Source organism: Schistocerca gregaria, unplaced genomic scaffold (genome assembly GCF_023897955.1).
Source record: "Schistocerca gregaria isolate iqSchGreg1 unplaced genomic scaffold, iqSchGreg1.2 ptg000395l, whole genome shotgun sequence".
Classification (NCBI taxonomy): Eukaryota; Metazoa; Arthropoda; class Insecta; order Orthoptera; family Acrididae; genus Schistocerca; species Schistocerca gregaria.
The window spans coordinates 155,655-177,172 of record NW_026061834.1 but is presented as its reverse complement, the minus strand read 5'-3'; the positions used below and the strand labels follow the sequence as shown (position 1 = coordinate 177,172).

At 47.4% G+C, this 21,518-nt stretch overlaps 27 non-coding genes across 27 annotated transcripts; all 27 read left to right on the top strand.

Annotated features, from left to right (window-relative positions):
* The first annotated feature begins 295 nt into the window (after positions 1–295).
* Positions 296–368, top strand: Trnak-uuu (transfer RNA lysine (anticodon UUU)). Its single transcript has one exon. It is a non-coding gene; the product is annotated as a tRNA-Lys (tRNA).
* Positions 369–507: 139 nt separating this feature from the next.
* Positions 508–589, top strand: Trnas-cga (transfer RNA serine (anticodon CGA)). The gene has a single exon. It is a non-coding gene; the product is annotated as a tRNA-Ser (tRNA).
* A 688-nt stretch (positions 590–1,277) lies between these two features.
* Positions 1,278–1,359, top strand: Trnas-uga (transfer RNA serine (anticodon UGA)). Its single transcript has one exon. It is a non-coding gene; the product is annotated as a tRNA-Ser (tRNA).
* A 585-nt stretch (positions 1,360–1,944) lies between these two features.
* On the top strand, positions 1,945–2,017 carry Trnaf-gaa (transfer RNA phenylalanine (anticodon GAA)). Its single transcript has one exon. It is a non-coding gene; the product is annotated as a tRNA-Phe (tRNA).
* A 536-nt stretch (positions 2,018–2,553) lies between these two features.
* Trnak-uuu (transfer RNA lysine (anticodon UUU)) lies at positions 2,554–2,626 on the top strand. Its single transcript has one exon. It is a non-coding gene; the product is annotated as a tRNA-Lys (tRNA).
* Positions 2,627–2,765: 139 nt separating this feature from the next.
* Trnas-cga (transfer RNA serine (anticodon CGA)) lies at positions 2,766–2,847 on the top strand. Its single transcript has one exon. It is a non-coding gene; the product is annotated as a tRNA-Ser (tRNA).
* A 688-nt stretch (positions 2,848–3,535) lies between these two features.
* Trnas-uga (transfer RNA serine (anticodon UGA)) lies at positions 3,536–3,617 on the top strand. Its single transcript has one exon. It is a non-coding gene; the product is annotated as a tRNA-Ser (tRNA).
* A 585-nt stretch (positions 3,618–4,202) lies between these two features.
* Positions 4,203–4,275, top strand: Trnaf-gaa (transfer RNA phenylalanine (anticodon GAA)). The gene has a single exon. It is a non-coding gene; the product is annotated as a tRNA-Phe (tRNA).
* A 536-nt stretch (positions 4,276–4,811) lies between these two features.
* Trnak-uuu (transfer RNA lysine (anticodon UUU)) lies at positions 4,812–4,884 on the top strand. The gene has a single exon. It is a non-coding gene; the product is annotated as a tRNA-Lys (tRNA).
* Positions 4,885–5,023: 139 nt separating this feature from the next.
* Positions 5,024–5,105, top strand: Trnas-cga (transfer RNA serine (anticodon CGA)). Its single transcript has one exon. It is a non-coding gene; the product is annotated as a tRNA-Ser (tRNA).
* Positions 5,106–5,795: 690 nt separating this feature from the next.
* Positions 5,796–5,877, top strand: Trnas-uga (transfer RNA serine (anticodon UGA)). Its single transcript has one exon. It is a non-coding gene; the product is annotated as a tRNA-Ser (tRNA).
* Positions 5,878–6,462: 585 nt separating this feature from the next.
* On the top strand, positions 6,463–6,535 carry Trnaf-gaa (transfer RNA phenylalanine (anticodon GAA)). The gene has a single exon. It is a non-coding gene; the product is annotated as a tRNA-Phe (tRNA).
* Positions 6,536–7,071: 536 nt separating this feature from the next.
* On the top strand, positions 7,072–7,144 carry Trnak-uuu (transfer RNA lysine (anticodon UUU)). The gene has a single exon. It is a non-coding gene; the product is annotated as a tRNA-Lys (tRNA).
* A 139-nt stretch (positions 7,145–7,283) lies between these two features.
* Positions 7,284–7,365, top strand: Trnas-cga (transfer RNA serine (anticodon CGA)). Its single transcript has one exon. It is a non-coding gene; the product is annotated as a tRNA-Ser (tRNA).
* Positions 7,366–8,053: 688 nt separating this feature from the next.
* Positions 8,054–8,135, top strand: Trnas-uga (transfer RNA serine (anticodon UGA)). Its single transcript has one exon. It is a non-coding gene; the product is annotated as a tRNA-Ser (tRNA).
* A 585-nt stretch (positions 8,136–8,720) lies between these two features.
* On the top strand, positions 8,721–8,793 carry Trnaf-gaa (transfer RNA phenylalanine (anticodon GAA)). Its single transcript has one exon. It is a non-coding gene; the product is annotated as a tRNA-Phe (tRNA).
* Positions 8,794–9,329: 536 nt separating this feature from the next.
* Positions 9,330–9,402, top strand: Trnak-uuu (transfer RNA lysine (anticodon UUU)). The gene has a single exon. It is a non-coding gene; the product is annotated as a tRNA-Lys (tRNA).
* A 139-nt stretch (positions 9,403–9,541) lies between these two features.
* On the top strand, positions 9,542–9,623 carry Trnas-cga (transfer RNA serine (anticodon CGA)). The gene has a single exon. It is a non-coding gene; the product is annotated as a tRNA-Ser (tRNA).
* A 688-nt stretch (positions 9,624–10,311) lies between these two features.
* Positions 10,312–10,393, top strand: Trnas-uga (transfer RNA serine (anticodon UGA)). Its single transcript has one exon. It is a non-coding gene; the product is annotated as a tRNA-Ser (tRNA).
* A 585-nt stretch (positions 10,394–10,978) lies between these two features.
* On the top strand, positions 10,979–11,051 carry Trnaf-gaa (transfer RNA phenylalanine (anticodon GAA)). The gene has a single exon. It is a non-coding gene; the product is annotated as a tRNA-Phe (tRNA).
* Positions 11,052–11,587: 536 nt separating this feature from the next.
* Positions 11,588–11,660, top strand: Trnak-uuu (transfer RNA lysine (anticodon UUU)). The gene has a single exon. It is a non-coding gene; the product is annotated as a tRNA-Lys (tRNA).
* Positions 11,661–11,799: 139 nt separating this feature from the next.
* Trnas-cga (transfer RNA serine (anticodon CGA)) lies at positions 11,800–11,881 on the top strand. Its single transcript has one exon. It is a non-coding gene; the product is annotated as a tRNA-Ser (tRNA).
* Positions 11,882–19,026: 7,145 nt separating this feature from the next.
* On the top strand, positions 19,027–19,099 carry Trnaf-gaa (transfer RNA phenylalanine (anticodon GAA)). The gene has a single exon. It is a non-coding gene; the product is annotated as a tRNA-Phe (tRNA).
* Positions 19,100–19,635: 536 nt separating this feature from the next.
* Positions 19,636–19,708, top strand: Trnak-uuu (transfer RNA lysine (anticodon UUU)). Its single transcript has one exon. It is a non-coding gene; the product is annotated as a tRNA-Lys (tRNA).
* Positions 19,709–19,847: 139 nt separating this feature from the next.
* Trnas-cga (transfer RNA serine (anticodon CGA)) lies at positions 19,848–19,929 on the top strand. The gene has a single exon. It is a non-coding gene; the product is annotated as a tRNA-Ser (tRNA).
* Positions 19,930–20,617: 688 nt separating this feature from the next.
* Trnas-uga (transfer RNA serine (anticodon UGA)) lies at positions 20,618–20,699 on the top strand. The gene has a single exon. It is a non-coding gene; the product is annotated as a tRNA-Ser (tRNA).
* Positions 20,700–21,284: 585 nt separating this feature from the next.
* Positions 21,285–21,360, top strand: Trnaf-gaa (transfer RNA phenylalanine (anticodon GAA)). The gene has a single exon. It is a non-coding gene; the product is annotated as a tRNA-Phe (tRNA).
* The last annotated feature ends 158 nt before the right edge of the window (positions 21,361–21,518 follow it).

The following is a 21,518-nucleotide window of genomic DNA, read 5'->3' as shown; positions in this document are numbered from 1 at the left end:
ACGTGGGAAGCATTGCATTCGAAATACTTGTGAATTTTCCAATTGCCCAGTGAGTGTCGACAAAACACGTAACTATTCTACTCCAACGTATGAGACCTAACGACTGCTGCGGTTTGTTTTTGCATCGTGTGTCAGCATTCATAGATTGTCTGCTACGAGCTTAGCGCGACACGTTTGTAGACAGCATTCAGGCGACGTTTAATTAGTAACAGCTCGATGCAGCGATAGCACAACTGTGAAGGACATGAGTCAATGTATAGCTGTGCATCGTGGGATGATCTCTAACGTCATGTGAGCCCGGATAGCTCAGTCGGTAGAGCATTAGGCTTTTAACCTAAGGGTCCAGGGTTCAAGTCGCTGTTCGGGCGGAGATTTTAATACTTTGGTAGCGATTCCTCTGGTAGCGGTGGAAACACTACGGAAAAGAATGCAGCTACGCCGTTTTCTGACGCCACAGTGCTTTAAACCGTATCAGTTGCATGTTTCGGGAGAAAATCCCGAACTACGGCAGTCGTGGCCGAGTAGTTAAGGCGTCTGCCTCGAAATCAGATTCCCTGTGGGAGCGTAGGTTCGAATCCTACCGGCTGCGTGCGATTTTGCATAAAGAGGAGCAAATATTTTCACACACGTGACGCCATCCTCAACAAGACGAAAATTTCCGTTTTACAGTACTGAGTGTCGCGGCGGCCGCTGCTTTCTGTGGCTACCGGTTCACCTCTCACTGACGCTGGGACTGCAGAAAGCCGTCGCAGGCCCACGAGTGCGCTGCCGTCATTTTCTCGCGTCGACGCCGAGTTCGTGAGTACACAGACGTGCTTGGAAGCGTTGGACAGAGCAAACATTCATTTCTCTCTTTTTTAAGAATCGCAATTCAGTCATTCGAGTGCGGCAAAAGCAATGGTGCAGCGTTTCTTTTCTTAAGATGTCGCAGCTACTTGCAAGTATGTCGACCACTTAAGACGACAGTAAACTAGCGTCAGCGGTGCGTCAGTGGGAAGTCGGTGAAGTCGCCATTGGAGCCACAAACCAGTAATTACGTCATGCGAATCACTCGCACGCAACGCAGCTGTACGATAGCTCAGTCGGTAGAGCGTTTGATTTTCAACCAAAGGGTGTTGGGTTCAAGGCCATGTCTAGGCGAAAATTAATACAATTTCGTAACGGCTAATGTGCTGGCAATGGAAACACTACAGAAAAGAGTTAGGCCACGCAGCTTTCTGCCATTGGATTGCTTCTAAAGTTGGACTTTCACTTGTCGGAAGACGCTATTGCCACCGGCAGTCGTGGCCGAGTGGTTAAGGCGTCTGACTTGAAATCAGATTCCCTCTGGGAGCGTAGGTTCGAGTCCTGCCGACTGCGAAAATTTTCTCGCTCTCAGAAGATGGACGTTCAGCTGCATCCTAGCAGTTGCGTCTCTACTAAACACGTGGGTCTCCAGCAATGTGCAGTGTTCTTTGGTGCAGCGCTACAGTCGCTCCCAGAAGCCACAGCTCATCTCCTCGTCTCACTGCCGTCCACCAAGTGTCAGTGCAAGTGTCGCCTCTCTGGGCAGTGCAGATGTGTCCATTTTAGCTTGCAGACGGTGACGTGTAGCAATTTATGAGCTAACGCAAGTCAAATGTTTTAGCGTGTGTTTCTGCTAGATACTGGCTCTCACATAGTGGAGAGACTCACTCCTTCTTGTGTCTCGTTCTCTGCACACGAGTTGCACGTGGCATCGATATTGCAAAGGTTTTCTAGCGCCAGCGAAGTCGATATTACATGAATCGAGTCGACATGTTTGCTTCTTACGATGATGGAATCAGAAGAAATGTGTGTGGTACTTCACTGCATCTGCTGCTCGCCTTTCAGCCTCCCTGTGTCTTATCAGACGAAGATGACTGTGAAATTGGCGGCGATTCAGAAGTTTAACGAAGACGCGCAATTGTGCAGACATAGGTGTGAGCCGAAATAGCTCAGTTGGGAGAGCGTTAGACTGAAGATCTAAAGGTCCCTGGTTCGATCCCGGGTTTCGGCAAGTGTTTGTTTTGAAGCTGATGCCAATGGAATTGCTCCGAGTCTGTGATGATGTAAGTACAGCCGAGAACAAAAATGACTCAGTCCTGTAACTGTTCAGGTTGTCTAGTGCTTGCCGTAAGAGGAACACAGTAGGCAACTCCCTGAGAAGTAAGAAAATACGAAAAGTCCTACCGACTGCGTTCCCTTTTTTGTGCCAGGAGGTAAAGAACGTCTCCAACGGAACCGTGAAATGAGCGAAAACGTGGGAAGCATTGCATTCGAAATACTTGTGAATTTTCCAATTGCCCAGTGAGTGTCGACAAAACACGTAACTCCTCTACTCCAACGTATGAGACCTAACGACTGCTGCGGTTTGTTTTTGCATGGTGTGTCAGCATTCTTAGATAGTCTGCTACGAGCTTAGCGCGACACGTTTGTAGACAGCATTCAGGCGACGTTTAATTAGTAACAGCTCGATGCAGCGATAGCACAACTGTGAAGGACATGAGTCAATGTATAGCTGTGCATCGTGGGATGATCTCTAACGTCATGTGAGCCCGGATAGCTCAGTCGGTAGAGCATTAGGCTTTTAACCTAAGGGTCCAGGGTTCAAGTCCCTGTTCGGGCGGAGATTTTAATACTTTGGTAGCGATTCCTCTGGTAGCGGTGGAAACACTACGGAAAAGAATGCAGCTACGCCGTTTTCTGACGCCACAGTGCTTTAAACCGTATCAGTTGCATGTTTCGGGAGAAAATCACGAACTACGGCAGTCGTGGCCGAGTAGTTAAGGCGTCTGACTCGAAATCAGATTCCCTGTGGGAGCGTAGGTTCGAATCCTACCGGCTGCGTGCGATTTTGCATAAAGAGGAGCAAATATTTTCACACACGTGACGCCATCCTCAACAAGACGAAAATTTCCGTTTTACAGTACTGAGTGTCGCGGCGGCCGCTGCTATCTGTGGCTACCGGTTCACCTCTCACTGACGCTGGGACTGCAGAAAGCCGTCGCAGGCCCACGAGTGCGCTGCCGTCATTTTCTCGCGTCGACGCCGAGTTCGTGAGTACACAGACGTGCTTGGAAGCGTTGGACAGAGCAAACATTCATTTCTCTCTTTTTTAAGAATCGCAATTCAGTCATTCGAGTGCGGCAAAAGCAATGGTGCAGCGTTTCTTTTCTTAAGATGTCGCAGCTACTTGCAAGTATGTCGACCACTTAAGACGACAGTAAACTAGCGTCAGCGGTGCGTCAGTGGGAAGTCGGTGAAGTCGCCATTGGAGCCACAAGCCAGTAATTACGTCATGCGAATCACTCGCACGCAACGCAGCTGTACGATAGCTCAGTCGGTAGAGCGTTTGATTTTCAACCAAAGGGTGTTGGGTTCAAGGCCATGTCTAGGCGAAAATTAATACAATTTCGTAATGGCTAATGTGCTGGCAATGGAAACACTACAGAAAAGAGTGAGGCCACGCAGCTTTCTGCCATTGGATTGCTTCTAAAGTTGGACTTTCACTTGTCGGAAGACGCTATTGCCACCGGCAGTCGTGGCCGAGTGGTTAAGGCGTCTGACTTGAAATCAGATTCCCTCTGGGAGCGTAGGTTCGAGTCCTGCCGACTGCGAAAATTTTCTCGCTCTCAGAAGATGGACGTTCAGCTGCATCCTAGCAGTTGCGTCTCTACTAAACACGTGGGTCTCCAGCAATGTGCAGTGTTCTTTGGTGCAGCGCTACAGTCGCTCCCAGAAGCCACAGCTCATCTCCTCGTCTCACTGCCGTCCACCAAGTGTCAGTGCAAGTGTCGCCTCTCTGGGCAGTGCAGATGTGTCCATTTTAGCTTGCAGACGGTGACGTGTAGCAATTTATGAGCTAACGCAAGTCAAATGTTTTAGCGTGTGTTTCTGCTAGATACTGGCTCTCACATAGTGGAGAGACTCACTCCTTCTTGTGTCTCGTTCTCTGCACACGAGTTGCACGTGGCATCGATATAGCAAAGGTTTTCTAGCGCCAGCGAAGTCGATATTACATGAATCGAGTCGACATGTTTGCTTCTTACGATGATGGAATCAGAAGAAATGTGTGTGGTACTTCACTGCATCTGCTGCTCGCCTTTCAGCCTCCCTGTGTCTTATCAGACGAAGATGACTGTGAAATTGGCGGCGATTCAGAAGTTTAACGAAGACGCGCAATTGTGCAGACATAGGTGTGAGCCGAAATAGCTCAGTTGGGAGAGCGTTAGACTGAAGATCTAAAGGTCCCTGGTTCGATCCCGGGTTTCGGCAAGTGTTTGTTTTGAAGCTGATGCCAATGGAATTGCTCCGAGTCTGTGATGATGTAAGTACAGCCGAGAACAAAAATGACTCTGTCCTGTAACTGTTCAGGTTGTCTAGTGCTTGCCGTAAGAGGAACACAGTAGGCAACTCCCTGAGAAGTAAGAAAATACGAAAAGTCCTACCGACTGCGTTCCCTTTTTTGTGTCAGGAGGTAAAGAACGTCTCCAACGGAACCGTGAAATGAGCGAAAACGTGGGAAGCATTGCATTCGAAATACTTGTGAATTTTCCAATTGCCCAGTGAGTGTCGACAAAACACGTAACTCCTCTACTCCAACGTATGAGACCTAACGACTGCTGCGGTTTGTTTTTGCATCGTGTGTCAGCATTCTTAGATAGTCTGCTACGAGCTTAGCGCGACACGTTTGTAGACAGCATTCAGGCGACGTTTAATTAGTAACAGCTCGATGCAGCGATAACACAACTGTGAAGGACATGAGTCAATGTATAGCTGTGCATCGTGGGACGATCTCTAACGTCATGTGAGCCCGGATAGCTCAGTCGGTAGAGCATTAGGCTTTTAACCTAAGGGTCCAGGGTTCAAGTCCCTGTTCGGGCGGAGATTTTAATACTTTGGTAGCGATTCCTCTGGTAGCGGTGGAAACACTACGGAAAAGAATGCAGCTACGCCGTTTTCTGACGCCACAGTGCTTTAAACCGTATCAGTTGCATGTTTCGGGAGAAAATCCCGAACTACGGCAGTCGTGGCCGAGTAGTTAAGGCGTCTGACTCGAAATCAGATTCCCTGTGGGAGCGTAGGTTCGAATCCTACCGGCTGCGTGCGATTTTGCATAAAGAGGAGCAAATATTTTCACACACGTGACGCCATCCTCAACAAGACGAAAATTTCCGTTTTACAGTACTGAGTGTCGCGGCGGCCGCTGCTTTCTGTGGCTACCGGTTCACCTCTCACTGACGCTGGGACTGCAGAAAGCCGTCGCAGGCCCACGAGTGCGCTGCCGTCATTTTCTCGCGTCGACGCCGAGTTCGTGAGTACACAGACGTGCTTGGAAGCGTTGGACAGAGCAAACATTCATTTCTCTTTTTTTTATAAGAATCGCAGTTCAGTCATTCGAGTGCGGCAAAAGCAATGGTGCAGCGTTTCTTTTCTTAAGATGTCGCAGCTACTTGCAAGTATGTCGACCACTTAAGACGACAGTAAACTAGCGTCAGCGGTGCGTCAGTGGGAAGTCGGTGAAGTCGCCATTGGAGCCACAAGCCAGTAATTACGTGATGCGAATCACTCGCACGCAACGCAGCTGTACGATAGCTCAGTCGGTAGAGCGTTTGATTTTCAACCAAAGGGTGTTGGGTTCAAGGCCTTGTCTAGGCGAAAATTAATACAATTTCGTAACGGCTAATGTGCTGGCAATGGAAACACTACAGAAAAGAGTTAGGCCACGCAGCTTTCTGCCATTGGATTGCTTCTAAAGTTGGACTTTCACTTGTCGGAAGACGCTATTGCCACCGGCAGTCGTGGCCGAGTGGTTAAGGCGTCTGACTTGAAATCAGATTCCCTCTGGGAGCGTAGGTTCGAGTCCTGCCGACTGCGAAAATTTTCTCGCTCTCAGAAGATGGACGTTCAGCTGCATCCTAGCAGTTGCGTCTCTACTAAACACGTGGGTCTCCAGCAATGTGCAGTGTTCTTTGGTGCAGCGCTACAGTCGCTCCCAGAAGCCACAGCTCATCTCCTCGTCTCACTGCCGTCCACCAAGTGTCAGTGCAAGTGTCGCCTCTCTGGGCAGTGCAGATGTGTCCATTTTAGCTTGCAGACGGTGACGTGTAGCAATTTATGAGCTAACGCAAGTCAAATGTTTTAGCGTGTGTTTCTGCTAGATACTGGCTCTCACATAGTGGAGAGACTCACTCCTTCTTGTGTCTCGTTCTCTGCACACGAGTTGCACGTGGCATCGATATAGCAAAGGTTTTCTAGCGCCAGCGAAGTCGATATTACATGAATCGAGTCGACATGTTTGCTTCTTACGATGATGGAATCAGAAGAAATGTGTGTGGTACTTCACTGCATCTGCTGCTCGCCTTCCAGCCTCCCTGTGTCTTATCAGACGAAGATGACTGTGAAATTGGCGGCGATTCAGAAGTTTAACGAAGACGCGCAATTGTGCAGACATAGGTGTGAGCCGAAATAGCTCAGTTGGGAGAGCGTTAGACTGAAGATCTAAAGGTCCCTGGTTCGATCCCTGGTTTCGGCAAGTGTTTGTTTTGAAGCTGATGCCAATGGAATTGCTCCGAGTCTGTGATGATGTAAGTACAGCCGAGAACAAAAATGACTCTGTCCTGTAACTGTTCAGGTTGTCTAGTGCTTGCCGTAAGAGGAACACAGTAGGCAACTCCCTGAGAAGTAAGAAAATACGAAAAGTCCTACCGACTGCGTTCCCTTTTTTGTGTCAGGAGGTAAAGAACGTCTCCAACGGAACCGTGAAATGAGCGAAAACGTGGGAAGCATTGCATTCGAAATACTTGTGAATTTTCCAATTGCCCAGTGAGTGTCGACAAAACACGTAACTCCTCTACTCCAACGTATGAGACCTAACGACTGCTGCGGTTTGTTTTTGCATCGTGTGTCAGCATTCTTAGGTAGTCTGCTACGAGCTTAGCGCGACACGTTTGTAGACAGCATTCAGGCGACGTTTAATTAGTAACAGCTCGATGCAGCGATAGCACAACTGTGAAGGACATGAGTCAATGTATAGCTGTGCATCGTGGGATGATCTCTAACGTCATGTGAGCCCGGATAGCTCAGTCGGTAGAGCATTAGGCTTTTAACCTAAGGGTCCAGGGTTCAAGTCCCTGTTCGGGCGGAGATTTTAATACTTTGGTAGCGATTCCTCTGGTAGCGGTGGAAACACTACGGAAAAGAATGCAGCTACGCCGTTTTCTGACGCCACAGTGCTTTAAACCGTATCAGTTGCATGTTTCGGGAGAAAATCCCGAACTACGGCAGTCGTGGCCGAGTAGTTAAGGCGTCTGACTCGAAATCAGATTCCCTGTGGGAGCGTAGGTTCGAATCCTACCGGCTGCGTGCGATTTTGCATAAAGAGGAGCAAATATTTTCACACACGTGACGCCATCCTCAACAAGACGAAAATTTCCGTTTTACAGTACTGAGTGTCGCGGCGGCCGCTGCTTTCTGTGGCTACCGGTTCACCTCTCACTGACGCTGGGACTGCAGAAAGCCGTCGCAGGCCCACGAGTGCGCTGCCGTCATTTTCTCGCGTCGACGCCGAGTTCGTGAGTACACAGACGTGCTTGGAAGCGTTGGACAGAGCAAACATTCATTTCTCTCTTTTTTAAGAATCGCAATTCAGTCATTCGAGTGCGGCAAAAGCAATGGTGCAGCGTTTCTTTTCTTAAGATGTCGCAGCTACTTGCAAGTATGTCGACCACTTAAGACGACAGTAAACTAGCGTCAGCGGTGCGTCAGTGGGAAGTCGGTGAAGTCGCCATTGGAGCCACAAGCCAGTAATTACGTCATGCGAATCACTCGCACGCAACGCAGCTGTACGATAGCTCAGTCGGTAGAGCGTTTGATTTTCAACCAAAGGCTGTTGGGTTCAAGGCCATGTCTAGGCGAAAATTAATACAATTTCGTAACGGCTAATGTGCTGGCAATGGAAACACTACAGAAAAGAGTTAGGCCACGCAGCTTTCTGCCATTGGATTGCTTCTAAAGTTGGACTTTCACTTGTCGGAAGACGCTATTGCCACCGGCAGTCGTGGCCGAGTGGTTAAGGCGTCTGACTTGAAATCAGATTCCCTCTGGGAGCGTAGGTTCGAGTCCTGCCGACTGCGAAAATTTTCTCGCTCTCAGAAGATGGACGTTCAGCTGCATCCTAGCAGTTGCGTCTCTACTAAACACGTGGGTCTCCAGCAATGTGCAGTGTTCTTTGGTGCAGCGCTACAGTCGCTCCCAGAAGCCACAGCTCATCTCCTCGTCTCACTGCCGTCCACCAAGTGTCAGTGCAAGTGTCGCCTCTCTGGGCAGTGCAGATGTGTCCATTTTAGCTTGCAGACGGTGACGTGTAGCAATTTATGAGCTAACGCAAGTCAAATGTTTTAGCGTGTGTTTCTGCTAGATACTGGCTCTCACATAGTGGAGAGACTCACTCCTTCTTGTGTCTCGTTCTCTGCACACGAGTTGCACGTGGCATCGATATAGCAAAGGTTTTCTAGCGCCAGCGAAGTCGATATTACATGAATCGAGTCGACATGTTTGCTTCTTACGATGATGGAATCAGAAGAAATGTGTGTGGTACTTCACTGCATCTGCTGCTCGCCTTTCAGCCTCCCTGTGTCTTATCAGACGAAGATGACTGTGAAATTGGCGGCGATTCAGAAGTTTAACGAAGACGCGCAATTGTGCAGACATAGGTGTGAGCCGAAATAGCTCAGTTGGGAGAGCGTTAGACTGAAGATCTAAAGGTCCCTGGTTCGATCCCGGGTTTCGGCAAGTGTTTGTTTTGAAGCTGATGCCAATGGAATTGCTCCGAGTCTGTGATGATGTAAGTACAGCCGAGAACAAAAATGACTCTGTCCTGTAACTGTTCAGGTTGTCTAGTGCTTGCCGTAAGAGGAACACAGTAGGCAACTCCCTGAGAAGTAAGAAAATACGAAAAGTCCTACCGACTGCGTTCCCTTTTTTGTGTCAGGAGGTAAAGAACGTCTCCAACGGAACCGTGAAATGAGCGAAAACGTGGGAAGCATTGCATTCGAAATACTTGTGAATTTTCCAATTGCCCAGTGAGTGTCGACAAAACACGTAACTCCTCTACTCCAACGTATGAGACCTAACGACTGCTGCGGTTTGTTTTTGCATCGTGTGTCAGCATTCTTAGATAGTCTGCTACGAGCTTAGCGCGACACGTTTGTAGACAGCATTCAGGCGACGTTTAATTAGTAACAGCTCGATGCAGCGATAGCACAACTGTGAAGGACATGAGTCAATGTATAGCTGTGCATCGTGGGACGATCTCTAACGTCATGTGAGCCCGGATAGCTCAGTCGGTAAAGCATTAGGCTTTTAACCTAAGGGTCCAGGGTTCAAGTCCCTGTTCGGGCGGAGATTTTAATACTTTGGTAGCGATTCCTCTGGTAGCGGTGGAAACACTACGGAAAAGAATGCAGCTACGCCGTTTTCTGACGCCACAGTGCTTTAAACCGTATCAGTTGCATGTTTCGGGAGAAAATCCCGAACTACGGCAGTCGTGGCCGAGTAGTTAAGGCGTCTGACTCGAAATCAGATTCCCTGTGGGAGCGTAGGTTCGAATCCTACCGGCTGCGTGCGATTTTGCATAAAGAGGAGCAAATATTTTCACACACGTGACGCCATCCTCAACAAGACGAAAATTTCCGTTTTACAGTACTGAGTGTCGCGGCGGCCGCTGCTTTCTGTGGCTACCGGTTCACCTCTCACTGACGCTGGGACTGCAGAAAGCCGTCGCAGGCCCACGAGTGCGCTGCCGTCATTTTCTCGCGTCGACGCCGAGTTCGTGAGTACACAGACGTGCTTGGAAGCGTTGGACAGAGCAAACATTCATTTCTCTCTTTTTTAAGAATCGCAATTCAGTCATTCGAGTGCGGCAAAAGCAATGGTGCAGCGTTTCTTTTCTTAAGATGTCGCAGCTACTTGCAAGTATGTCGACCACTTAAGACGACAGTAAACTAGCGTCAGCGGTGCGTCAGTGGGAAGTCGGTGAAGTCGCCATTGGAGCCACAAGCCAGTAATTACGTCATGCGAATCACTCGCACGCAACGCAGCTGTACGATAGCTCAGTCGGTAGAGCGTTTGATTTTCAACCAAAGGGTGTTGGGTTCAAGGCCATGTCTAGGCGAAAATTAATACAATTTCGTAACGGCTAATGTGCTGGCAATGGAAACACTACAGAAAAGAGTTAGGCCACGCAGCTTTCTGCCATTGGATTGCTTCTGAAGTTGGACTTTCACTTGTCGGAAGACGCTATTGCCACCGGCAGTCGTGGCCGAGTGGTTAAGGCGTCTGACTTGAAATCAGATTTCCTCTGGGAGCGTAGCTTCGAGTCCTGCCGACTGCGAAAATTTTCTCGCTCTCAGAAGATGGACGTTCAGCTGCATCCTAGCAGTTGCGTCTCTACTAAACACGTGGGTCTCCAGCAATGTGCAGTGTTCTTTGGTGCAGCGCTACAGTCGCTCCCAGAAGCCACAGCTCATCTCCTCGTCTCACTGCCGTCCACCAAGTGTCAGTGCAAGTGTCGCCTCTCTGGGCAGTGCAGATGTGTCCATTTTAGCTTGCAGACGGTGACGTGTAGCAATTTATGAGCTAACGCAAGTCAAATGTTTTAGCGTGTGTTTCTGCTAGATACTGGCTCTCACATAGTGGAGAGACTCACTCCTTCTTGTGTCTCGTTCTCTGCACACGAGTTGCACGTGGCATCGATATAGCAAAGGTTTTCTAGCGCCAGCGAAGTCGATATTACATGAATCGAGTCGACATGTTTGCTTCTTACGATGATGGAATCAGAAGAAATGTGTGTGGTACTTCACTGCATCTGCTGCTCGCCTTCCAGCCTCCCTGTGTCTTATCAGACGAAGATGACTGTGAAATTGGCGGCGATTCAGAAGTTTAACGAAGACGCGCAATTGTGCAGACATAGGTGTGAGCCGAAATAGCTCAGTTGGGAGAGCGTTAGACTGAAGATCTAAAGGTCCCTGGTTCGATCCCGGGTTTCGGCAAGTGTTTGTTTTGAAGCTGATGCCAATGGAATTGCTCCGAGTCTGTGATGATGTAAGTACAGCCGAGAACAAAAATGACTCTGTCCTGTAACTGTTCAGGTTGTCTAGTGCTTGCCGTAAGAGGAACACAGTAGGCAACTCCCTGAGAAGTAAGAAAATACGAAAAGTCCTACCGACTGCGTTCCCTTTTTTGTGTCAGGAGGTAAAGAACGTCTCCAACGGAACCGTGAAATGAGCGAAAACGTGGGAAGCATTGCATTCGAAATACTTGTGAATTTTCCAATTGCCCAGTGAGTGTCGACAAAACACGTAACTCCTCTACTCCAACGTATGAGACCTAACGACTGCTGCGGTTTGTTTTTGCATCGTGTGTCAGCATTCTTAGATAGTCTGCTACGAGCTTAGCGCGACACGTTTGTAGACAGCATTCAGGCGACGTTTAATTAGTAACAGCTCGATGCAGCGATAGTACAACTGTGAAGGACATGAGTCAATGTATAGCTGTGCATCGTGGGACGATCTCTAACGTCATGTGAGCCCGGATAGCTCAGTCGGTAGAGCATTAGGCTTTTAACCTAAGGGTCCAGGGTTCAAGTCCCTGTTCGGGCGGAGATTTTAATACTTTGGTAGCGATTCCTCTGGTAGCGGTGGAAACACTACGGAAAAGAATGCAGCTACGCCGTTTTCTGACGCCACAGTGCTTTAAACCGTATCAGTTGCATGTTTCGGGAGAAAATCCCGAACTACGGCAGTCGTGGCCGAGTAGTTAAGGCGTCTGACTCGAAATCAGATTCCCTGTGGGAGCGTAGGTTCGAATCCTACCGGCTGCGTGCGATTTTGCATAAAGAGGAGCAAATATTTTCACACACGTGACGCCATCCTCAACAAGACGAAAATTTCCGTTTTACAGTACTGAGTGTCGCGGCGGCCGCTGCTTTCTGTGGCTACCGGTTCACCTCTCACTGACGCTGGGACTGCAGAAAGCCGTCGCAGGCCCACGAGTGCGCTGCCGTCATTTTCTCGCGTCGACGCCGAGTTCGTGAGTACACAGACGTGCTTGGAAGCGTTGGACAGAGCAAACATTCATTTCTCTCTTTTTTAAGAATCGCAATTCAGTCATTCGAGTGCGGCAAAAGCAATGGTGCAGCGTTTCTTTTCTTAAGATGTCGCAGCTACTTGCAAGTATGTCGACCACTTAAGACGACAGTAAACTAGCGTCAGCGGTGCGTCAGTGGGAAGTCGGTGAAGTCGCCATTGGAGCCACAAGCCAGTAATTACGTCATGCGAATCACTCGCACGCAACGCAGCTGTACGATAGCTCAGTCGGTAGAGCGTTTGATTTTCAACCAAAGGGTGTTGGGTTCAAGGCCATGTCTAGGCGAAAATTAATACAATTTTGTAACGGCTAATGTGCTGGCAATGGAAACACTACAGAAAAGAGTTAGGCCACGCAGCTTTCTGCCATTGGATTGCTTCTAAAGTTGGACTTTCACTTGTCGGAAGACGCTATTGCCACCGGCAGTCGTGGCCAAGTGGCAAACACAGGCTGAGTCGCTGCGTTTGAGGTTAGTGGTGCTGCTAAGCCGCTATTCGTGTTGCACTTGTATTCATGAAGTTCTAGAATGAATAGGTCGAATTATTTGAGGAAAGACACAATCAAGTTTACTTTCGATCGAAATTTCGTTCGACCTAAAGCATTTGAAATTATAGCATGGTTTATCGAAAAAGTATTGATTAACGGTGATGATGTTGTCGGAGTTTACCTCTCGTTTGTGACAAATGCTGTGTATCTGAAGATGAAAAGTCCAGAATTATGTAGTTCCATTGTGGATCGTTGGGGAGGTAGCGTGAAGTTTAATCATTCTGATGGGAATGTGAGTGACGTTGCTGTTAGTCATGCTGGGTACGGGATTCGTACGATCAGAGTGTTTGAGCTCCCTTTTGAAATTCCGCCCGAAGAACTTAATGTTGCCCTTCGGCCTTATGGCAGAATTATTTCCAATGTGGCAGAAAGGTGGTCTGAAGCTCATATGTTTCCTGTCTTGAACGGCGTAAGGCAAATTAAGATTGAATTACAGAAGCATGTCCCCTCTTATCTTAATATTTGTGGGTACCGTGCTTTGATTATCTATGATGGGCAACCGCGGACTTGCGCTTTATGCAATTCCACGGAACACATTCGTGCAGAATGTTCACGGAGGCGTGTCCCGCAGTTACCGCGTGACGAGATGCCGAGTTCCGGCCCTGTTGTTGGTATGAAGTTGTCATACGCTGCCGCTGCTGACTTCCGCAGCCGAGGCGAGTCGGTGCCGCCTGTGCGCGGGGAGCCTGCTGCCTCGCGGGCGGTTGTCGATGATACTCCGGCTTCAAGCTCTGGATTTGCGGATGGTCTGCCGATCAGCTCCGCGCCCTTCGAATCTATGCCGACGCCAACTTTTTCTAACTCTCCCACTGTGGTTGCTCGTTCTTCCGCGGACTCGGCCGAAGATCCCCAAATACCCGCAACGGAGGTTTCCTTGCGTAGTCAGGATTCCCACCAACGTGAGGATATTGCCACTAGCTTCCGAGGAGTGGACGCTTCAGGCATCCACTCTGCGGGACCTATGAACGAAGATAGAAATCTGGACATTGGTTTCACGTTGGCGCCCACAGAAGACACTTGCGTCAAGGAAACCACAACGAGCGATAGTGTAGAATTGGAGACTGGGTTGCTACCAGTGGGAGCCATGGAAAATGATGCGCCTCCTTCTGCCGTTGTGGAATGCGATACGCGGACTTTTGTCCGAAAAAAGGAACAGGCGACGTCAGACGTATCATCCGGTACTTCTCCTGACAGGTCGCAAACTTCATCTCCTGCTAGATCGCCGAAGAGATCTTCGAAGAAAGGCAAGAAGAGGAGATTGGCACACAAAGCAGCAGAGAGTTTAGCTCCTGCATTGCGGGAAAAGTTAAAACATTTAAGGGATAATGAACGACTACGAGAACAATGCCCAGTAGCACGAGTTAACGAGTGTACTGAAGCGGAGATGAGTCGTGCCGATGCAGATGATCTTCACCAACAACCTCGCGCACCGCTTGGCGTCGCAGGTTTGCAGACCGGCACTACTATGGATTTAGACCGAACTGTCTCAGGAAAAGGACTTGATTGGGCCGATGCCCAAGAAGATCGCACCGACCACGGAATGGAGATGGACCTGACACATGCTAGTGGCATTTAATTTTTTTTTTTTAATGTCTATTTTTCTTTCTGACAGACAGAATGGAATGGTACAGACGTGACTCTGCATGGGGTATACTTCATTAGCCAATTTCTTTTACCTGCACCTATGCCAACGGAACTGACATATAATGTGACCACGATCAATATAAATCGGATTCGCAGTGAAACGAAAGTCGCTTCTTTAAAAGATTTCCTTTACCAGTCGGATACTGATATAGCCCTCCTACAGGAATTTAATGTCCACAACTTTTATGTCCCAGGTTTTCAAGAGATTTTAAATATTGCACCGGAAGCCACATGTGGGACTGCGATCCTTGTCAAAGATGGTATTGATGTGAAGGATATCTGTCTGTTAGAAAATGGGAGGGGCATCAGTTGTAAAATTTTTACTACTACTGTTTTAAATGTATATGTCCCCTCTGGTAACAACGCTAGAGATGATAGGGCTAATTTTTTTAAGAACGATATGGTCTATTTACTTAAGGGGAATCCGGCGGAAGCTTTAATCGGTGGTGACTTTAATTGTGTACTTCACAAAAAGGATCAGCGACCAAATTTTAACTTCTCCAGGGAACTGGCGGCTTTGGTGACAAACATGAAGTGGACAGACGTGTGGGAAAGCAAATACCCCACGTTAGTCAAATTTACGTACATCAGTAGTCGCTCGCAAAGCAGAATAGACAGAATATACGTCACAGCAAACCTGGAAAATAAAATCAGTAGTATCGAAGTAATTCCCACTACCTTTTCGGACCATCTCGCAGTGAAATGCAGCATTCGGTTTCAGAAGCAAGGAACGTATTGGGGTCGCCCCTTATGGAAGCTGAATACCCATATGTTGTTCGAGGGTGCCCTATCAAGAACAGTAGCGGAGGTATGGCAGGCTGCTCTACGTATGCGCCATAAATACAGCTCTCGCCTTGCGTGGTGGACCTCATGTGCTAAAAAGAAATTGAGATCATCCCTAATAGCTTACGGGAGGGAGCGAGCGATGTGGTCTCGCAATACCGTTGAATTTTACTATACATGCTTAAGGGAACTATCAGCTCAGCAGATGACTGATGAGGTTTTCATTGAAATAAAGAAGATCAAGGCTCACCTCATAAGTCTCAAGCGACAACAGCTGGAGGGTTTAAAAATTAAATCTCGTGTCCCGACAACGGTGGAGGACGAAAACGCATCGCTGTACCACTTACTCGAACATGAAAGAAATAGAAGACGAGCGTTTATTGCTTGTCTTAGAGTGGGCGATAACCGGGTGCTGACGGAACACTCTGACATTTTAAATGCAGTTTATGGATTTTATCGTACGTTATATACTGATACCCGGTATAATCTAGACTGTGCGAACGATTTGCTACGAACTACAGGTATCGACAACGTTATCAATGACGAGGACAATGTGTCCCTTACCACTGCGATCACATGTGAGGAGGTGTTTGATATACTTAAATATTCGCCTACCCGTAAGTCCCCAGGGCCTGATGGCTTGCCTGTAGAGTTTTATTGTAAATTTTGGCCTCTCATCGGTAATCAATTCACAGAAGTGATAAATGAAGTGTTGCAAGGTGTTACTGTTCCACGCGAGTTCAAAGAAAGCGTAACTGTGCTAATACCAAAGGGAAAGAACGCAACAGTTAAAGATCTCAATCAATTGAGACCAATATGTTTGATGAACTCGGATTATAAAATAATTGCACGTGTACTGAAGGAAAGACTGAGACCTCTAATGGAGAAGATCATAGGTGACCACCAAACCTGTCTCTCGGGGCGGAATATTTTTAAAACTGTTTGTGAATATAGGGATGTCTCTGCAATTTTTGCAACGTCATCCTCACCAGGAGGCCTTGCCTTTATCGACTTCTCAAAGGCTTTTGACAGGGTCAACCACTTATTTTTGTTCAGAACGTTGACCTATGTGGGTTTTAGTCAACATTTTGTGCAAGTTTTAATTAACATTGTTGAAGGCATCCAAACACAAGTGTCTGTAAATGGGCATTTCACTCCACCCATTGAAATTCGCAACGGCGTCCCGCAGGGAAGTCCTTTGTCAATGCTCCTGTATGTTGTTGCACTGGAGCCTTTACTAAGGAGACTCGATGTCGATCTTGAGGGCATCACGATATCTGGCGTTAACAACGTCACCAATGCATATGCTGATGACGTTGGAGTGGTTATTCGTAGTAACGAAGATTTAGAGAAATTAACTACGAATATTCAGATCTTTTGTGAAGCTACAGGCGCTAGGGTTAACGAGGTGAAGAGTTCGTTTTTAAATCTTAAAGGTCTTCAAGATGTCCGTTTGGAATGGGCACGCTCCGTCGATCGTCACACCGCTCTGGGTGTCACCTTTTACCGATGTCCGCTTCAGACCATGACCTACAATTGGAAGAAAGTACTGGATACAATCAGAGGAGCCACAATACTCAATCAGACCAGACATCTGAACATTAAACAACGAATCAGAATAATTAATTGGTCCATTTTATCAAAAGCTATATATATAGGTCAAATATTGCCAGTTTCGAAACCCATTGCCAAACGTATAATGAGTATCATTTGCCGATTTATATGGACAGGGAATATTTTTAGAGTAGCAGTCGGTACAGTTACGTTACCTTCCGCTGAAGGTGGCCTAGGTTTAACAGATATATGGCGGAAGACTACGGCGTTATATATAAAGAGGACCCTACAAATTATAGAAAAACATCCACATAGTATTACAGCCAGGCTGTATCGACTCCTACAGCCAGAAAATTTACGTCCACCCATAAATATAGGCGGAATTAATTATAAATTGAAATATATTCGCCAGTTCTTTTTAGAGATTAGCTACATGGACAGTATTGTCACGAATCCACAATCAAGGAATTGCAGGAAATTAATGGAACTCTTAACAACGAAAGAACATGTCAACAAAATGGAGTGCAGATATCCCGACAAAGACTGGAAAAGAATTTGGAAAAATATTAGTAATCGTGAACTGTCTTCCGACATTCAGGCAACCTGGTACCGAGTTGTTAATAACGTAGTTTCCACTAACGAAAAGTTGCACTCCATTGGTCTTAGTGACACGATTGTGTGCACCCGATGTGACGCAGTTGACACATTGATCCACCGCTTTCTCTGTGGCGGATACGCCGAAATATGGAGGGGACTCCAACGGCGGGTAGCCTTTATAACCAGAACTGTTAGTACTGAGATCAATGTTGAAAAATTACTCTTCCCCGATGGTGTTTTCTTCCCTGTCCAGAAAACCAATGCTGTGTTGTGGTTGTTTGGTAATTATGTACATTACGTTATATCTGAACACGGCAATGACCGTGTTTTAGAATACGAATTATACGAACGAGCAAAATATTATCAGATATGTACGCGCAGGGACCACAAAAAAACTTTTGGTAACATGTTACACATTCTGTTTCAGAGACAAGGGATTGGATAAACATCTTAATAGCCCTCGTCTACGAAAAATGTAGTCACAGGCCAAAGTAGGGGATTGCTGTTGAGGGTGAAGTACGGTGGGGACTTCGTGTGCCCCAGGGCCGCTACGGTAGCCGTGAAGGCCTCGGACAGAACCCCGAAACGGCACTGCGGCTTCACACTTACTGCTGGATGAACCCCATATCTCCAGCAACTACTTTTATCTATGATGATTTTCCAGGATCTCGGTAATATCGGAAGGTGGTTTCGTTGCACACAATGCAGTGGAAGCTTCTTGCACGTGTTCCTCAGTTACAATCTTTCTATTTTTGTTTAATTTTTTTCAGTATGAAGCAAGAGTGACAATTTATTAATTCCCAAGAAGCCTTAATTTTTCAATTTTCAGTTCTACGGAGGAGAAGCCTCACATGGCGAAGAAGCCAAACATCATTTCATTTCCCTAACTGTCACAGTAAATTTGAAAAAAAAAAAATCAGTCGATATAGCATAGAAGCTCGCCGAAGAAGGCATAAAAGGAGAGCGAATGGATGGGTTGTGTGGGGAGAAGGGAGGCCCTAAAAATAAAAAAAAAAAACAATAAAAAAAAAAAGAAAAAAAAACAAAAAAAACAAAATAAAAAAAGAAAAGAATAAAAAAATAAAAAAAAAACAAAAAAAAAGTGGTTAAGGCGTCTGACTTGAAATCAGATTCCCTCTGGGAGCGTAGGTTCGAGTCCTGCCGACTGCGAAAATTTTCTCGCTCTCAGAAGATGGACGTTCAGCTGCATCCTAGCAGTTGCGTCTCTACTAAACACGTGGGTCTCCAGCAATGTGCAGTGTTCTTTGGTGCAGCGCTACAGTCGCTCCCAGAAGCCACAGCTCATCTCCTCGTCTCACTGCCGTCCACCAAGTGTCAGTGCAAGTGTCGCCTCTCTGGGCAGTGCAGATGTGTCCATTTTAGCTTGCAGACGGTGACGTGTAGCAATTTATGAGCTAACGCAAGTCAAATGTTTTAGCGTGTGTTTCTGCTAGATACTGGCTCTCACATAGTGGAGAGACTCACTCCTTCTTGTGTCTCGTTCTCTGCACACGAGTTGCACGTGGCATCGATATAGCAAAGGTTTTCTAGCGCCAGCGAAGTCGATATTACATGAATCGAGTCGACATGTTTGCTTCTTACGATGATGGAATCAGAAGAAATGTGTGTGGTACTTCACTGCATCTGCTGCTCGCCTTCCAGCCTCCCTGTGTCTTATCAGACGAAGATGACTGTGAAATTGGCGGCGATTCAGAAGTTTAACGAAGACGCGCAATTGTGCAGACATAGGTGTGAGCCGAAATAGCTCAGTTGGGAGAGCGTTAGACTGAAGATCTAAAGGTCCCTGGTTCGATCCCGGGTTTCGGCAAGTGTTTGTTTTGAAGCTGATGCCAATGGAATTGCTCCGAGTCTGTGATGATGTAAGTACAGCCGAGAACAAAAATGACTCTGTCCTGTAACTGTTCAGGTTGTCTAGTGCTTGCCGTAAGAGGAACACAGTAGGCAACTCCCTGAGAAGTAAGAAAATACGAAAAGTCCTACCGACTGCGTTCCCTTTTTTGTGTCAGGAGGTAAAGAACGTCTCCAACGGAACCGTGAAATGAGCGAAAACGTGGGAAGCATTGCATTCGAAATACTTGTGAATTTTCCAATTGCCCAGTGAGTGTCGACAAAACACGTAACTCCTCTACTCCAACGTATGAGACCTAACGACTGCTGCGGTTTGTTTTTGCATCGTGTGTCAGCATTCTTAGATAGTCTGCTACGAGCTTAGCGCGACACGTTTGTAGACAGCATTCAGGCGACGTTTAATTAGTAACAGCTCGATGCAGCGATAGCACAACTGTGAAGGACATGAGTCAATGTATAGCTGTGCATCGTGGGACGATCTCTAACGTCATGTGAGCCCGGATAGCTCAGTCGGTAGAGCATTAGGCTTTTAACCTAAGGGTCCAGGGTTCAAGTCCCTGTTCGGGCGGAGATTTTAATACTTTGGTAGCGATTCCTCTGGTAGCGGTGGAAACACTACGGAAAAGAATGCAGCTACGCCGTTTTCTGACGCCACAGTGCTTTAAACCGTATCAGTTGCATGTTTCGGGAGAAAATCCCGAACTACGGCAGTCGTGGCCGAGTAGTTAAGGCGTCTGACTCGAAATCAGATTCCCTGTGGGAGCGTAGGTTCGAATCCTACCGGCTGCGTGCGATTTTGCATAAAGAGGAGCAAATATTTTCACACACGTGACGCCATCCTCAACAAGACGAAAATTTCCGTTTTACAGTACTGAGTGTCGCGGCGGCCGCTGCTTTCTGTGGCTACCGGTTCACCTCTCACTGACGCTGGGACTGCAGAAAGCCGTCGCAGGCCCACGAGTGCGCTGCCGTCATTTTCTCGCGTCGACGCCGAGTTCGTGAGTACACAGACGTGCTTGGAAGCGTTGGACAGAGCAAACATTCATTTCTCTCTTTTTTAAGAATCGCAATTCAGTCATTCGAGTGCGGCAAAAGCAATGGTGCAGCGTTTCTTTTCTTAAGATGTCGCAGCTACTTGCAAGTATGTCGACCACTTAAGACGACAGTAAACTAGCGTCAGCGGTGCGTCAGTGGGAAGTCGGTGAAGTCGCCATTGGAGCCACAAGCCAGTAATTACGTCATGCGAATCACTCGCACGCAACGCAGCTGTACGATAGCTCAGTCGGTAGAGCGTTTGATTTTCAACCAAAGGGTGTTGGGTTCAAGGCCATGTCTAGGCGAAAATTAATACAATTTCGTAACGGCTAATGTGCTGGCAATGGAAACACTACAGAAAAGAGTTAGGCCACGCAGCTTTCTGCCATTGGATTGCTTCTAAAGTTGGACTTTCACTTGTCGGAAGACGCTATTGCCACCGGCAGTCGTGGCCGAGTGGTTAAGGCGTCTGACTTGAAATCAGATTCCCTCTGGGAGCGTAGGTTCGAGTCCTGCCGACTGCGAAAATTTTCTCGCTCTCAGAAGATGGACGTTCAGCTGCATCCTAGCAGTTGCGTCTCTACTAAACACGTGGGTCTCCAGCAATGTGCAGTGTTCTTTGGTGCAGCGCTACAGTCGCTCCCAGAAGCCACAGCTCATCTCCTCGTCTCACTGCCGTCCACCAAGTGTCAGTGCAAGTGTCGCCTCTCTGGGCAGTGCAGATGTGTCCATTTTAGCTTGCAGACGGTGACGTGTAGCAATTTATGAGCTAACGCAAGTCAAATGTTTTAGCGTGTGTTTCTGCTAGATACTGGCTCTCACATAGTGGAGAGACTCACTCCTTCTTGTGTCTCGTTCTCTGCACACGAGTTGCACGTGGCATCGATATAGCAAAGGTTTTCTAGCGCCAGCGAAGTCGATATTACATGAATCGAGTCGACATGTTTGCTTCTTACGATGATGGAATCAGAAGAAATGTGTGTGGTACATCACTGCATCTGCTGCTCGCCTTTCAGCCTCCCTGTGTCTTATCAGACGAAGATGACTGTGAAATTGGCGGCGATTCAGAAGTTTAACGAAGACGCGCAATAGTGCAGGCATAGGTGTGAGCCGAAATAGCTCAGTTGGGAGAGCGTTAGACTGAAGATCTAAAGGTCCCTGGTTCGATCCCGGGTTTCGCAAGTGTTTGTTTTGAAGCTGATGCCAATGGAATTGCTCCGAGTCTGTGATGATGTAAGTACAGCCGAGAACAAAAATGACTCTGTCCTGTAACTGTTCAGGTTGTCTAGTGCTTGCCGTAAGAGGAACACAGTAGGCAACTCCCTGAGAAGTAAGAAAATACG